Here is a 2,980-nt window from a genome sequence, read left to right on the forward strand (position 1 = left end):
CCTTCAACAAGACTGGCACATGTCTGTGAGGGCATTTCCAGACAGGATTTGGTGAGAAGAGAAGACCTACCCTGAGTGCTGATGGTCCCAGTCCACGGCTGGGGTCCCAGAGAGAACAAAAAGTAAAGGGGGGCCAGCTGAGCACCAGCGTTCACCTCCCTCGGCTTCCTGACTGCAGATGTCATGGGATTCGCCTCCCACCACGCTGCCACACTTTCCTGCCATGATGGACTATGCCCTCAAACTCCGAGCCCAAACACACCCTTCCTTCAAGTTGCTTCCGGACAAGAGTTTTGCCGTAGAAATGAGGAAAGTAACTAACCCAGGACTCGTCTTTTCTTCCCCTCTCTCTTCTCTTACAGAAATCTTCTGGAAAAGTTCTGGAAGGCAGAAACATCTTTCCTTTTCCTCCCTTTCCTGAGTATACACCGAATACCCCAAATTTGGGTTCCTATCTGTCCCTGGCAACGTGTGTGCCCACATTAGAGTCAAAACAGGGCTCATTCGCTGACACCAGCACACGGAGCCCACTTCAACTCACTGTGCTTGGTCAGGAGATTTCAGCCTTTCAGAGAGGTCACCGCTGCCATGGACGCTAGAGACACACGTTCAAGACCAGCCTTCCTGTCAGACCTGGAGGTTTGATTTCTACAGCTGGCAGCTCAGGCCACATCACGAAGAATCAAACCACAGGACAGGAATCTGGCTTGGTCTGACTCCAGTGAGCAAAGGCAGTACCTGTCTGCCGGAATGCTATCTCAACATCATGTGGCAGATTTTTCTCTTACTGTATTTGATAAATTTAATAAATCCTGCATTCATATATAAAGTCCTCTGGAAAGATAAATAGCACCTGAAGCTTATCTCCTACCACAGACACCAGAAAGCCACCTCTTCTTGTGGAAAGTGAATGCAGCACAGTATTTCATGTGTACAGGGACAGGGTACCAGGGATAGGGGGCAAGGTGGGGAGTGGGGATGGCGCTGCTTTGCAAATGAACTTGAAAGCACCAGCGAGTTCTTTAGGATGCCTCAGTCATTTCCAACACTGCAATATGCATGGATTGGGATTTCTGAAGCAGAAGAAACCCCTGGGAACATCACTGTCTACCCCCTCATTTTAGAGATGTGCATAAATGAGAAATGGATTGCTCAAGGTCAGACAGTTTAAGTCACTAGGCCTGTTCCCTGTGTCCTCTCTAGTCTAGGCCATGAGGAAACAGCAAGGCCAGCTCTCTGCTGCTGGCCGTCTAGCTTCGCACAGCTGGCTTCTAAGCAGGGTCAGAAATAGTTTAATAATCACCAGAAAGTAGTGAGCTGGATGGGAGGGAAGACTGGAGAGAAAGTCACCCAAGTTGGACCTGGTGTCATATTTACGTCATCCAAGGTACTCCAGAGAGCTGAGGTAGGAGGATTTCAAGTTCAAGGCCAGCTTGAGCAACTTGGTGAGATGTTGGCTCAAGAAAAGGATTGGGTGTTGCTCAGTGCCACAGCCCTGGCCTAGACTGTGAAGCTCTCCGTTTGGCTTGTAGACACACACACACACACACACACACACACACACGGAAGGAAGGAAGGAAGGAAGGAAGGAAGGAAGGAAGGAAGGAAGGAAGGAAGGAAGGAAGGAAGGACCAAGTAAAACTGAGTTTTGTTTTGCTGTGGAGCATGACCCTGCTGATGCTTGAGGAGCGGGTGGCTAGGGAAGGTACCAGGAAGGATTACCAGCCATTAACTGCAATGAGCTATGACTTTAAAAACACCAGACACCACACGCTTACTCTTTCAGCGTCCCGTTCTCAGCTCTATGGCATGCCTCTGCAGAGACAAGGGAGCCTGGAAAGCCCTGTGAGGAAGATCAGTTTGGATTTGGGGAGTTGGTCGTTCTCTTTCACTGTGTAGGATCTCAGTTGAGGAGGCAATAACAGAAACTGTTTTCTCAGTAAGAAAGCAGGAGCAAATCTCAGGAAAGCTAGAGTGTGTTGGTGCAGAACCATCTGTATTGAAGGGTCTATATTAACCACTGTTTCTCTGGAGAGAGAGGCCATGAGAAACAGTTCCACAGATGACTGAATTCTATGTTTCCTTAAGTGTACATGTAATGAACAGACAAGGTCTCACTATGGATCCCTGGATGGCCTTCAACTTGCTATGTAGACCAAGTTGGCCTTGAACTCAGAGATCCACCTGCCTCTGCCTCCTCAGTGCTGGGGTCAAAGGTGTGTGCCCACTGCACCCAGCTTACAGAAATCTTTAACAGACTGGCCCAGATAAGCAAACAGACATTATCCATCTATATCCATGTTATTTGCAGTATTTATGGCAGGTATTATTTTTAAGGCTGCTCCCATCCTGCTTGGTGTTTTCAGTAAATGATTACCACACACATACATTATTCTGGGTCAGGGGCATGGAAAAGAACATAACCTAACTAAAAAGCTATGCATTAGCTTAGGCTGTAAAAGCTGATTGCTTAGAAAATACCTAAGGCGTGGTAAAGTTGGTTACAGTGTTCTCTTAGAGGCAGATTAAATTTAAAACAGGTTTATACACAGTAGGACAGCAGATTGAGTACATAGTTTTAACTAATCTTGAGGCATATTATTAATTTGATGGCAAGGTCTGCTAAAAAAAAATTGAGGGGGTCAAGACATGTTTCCAGAAAAAATTGTATCACTACAACTCTTGACTCTTGCCCTTGGGGGGGTTTATTTGTGTTTTTCTCCAAAACTTCAGAAGTGAGAGAAAATTTATTTAAAAGAATTACATATAGTCTGGTCTACAGAGCAAGTTCCAGGACAGCCAGGGCTGTTACACAGAGAAACCCTGTCTCCAAAAAAGAATTACTGCTAAGACTCTGCTCACGTGAAAAGAATCCAGGCCCCCGAGCCCAGGAGCCTGGTTAGAATCCAGCCACACCCACCATCTCCCTCGCTCCCTCTGCTGATTTGTAAACTGAGAGGTTGGATAAGATCTTTGGTGC

Source organism: Onychomys torridus, chromosome 12, assembly GCF_903995425.1.
Source record: "Onychomys torridus chromosome 12, mOncTor1.1, whole genome shotgun sequence".
NCBI classification, from domain to species: domain Eukaryota; kingdom Metazoa; phylum Chordata; class Mammalia; order Rodentia; family Cricetidae; genus Onychomys; species Onychomys torridus.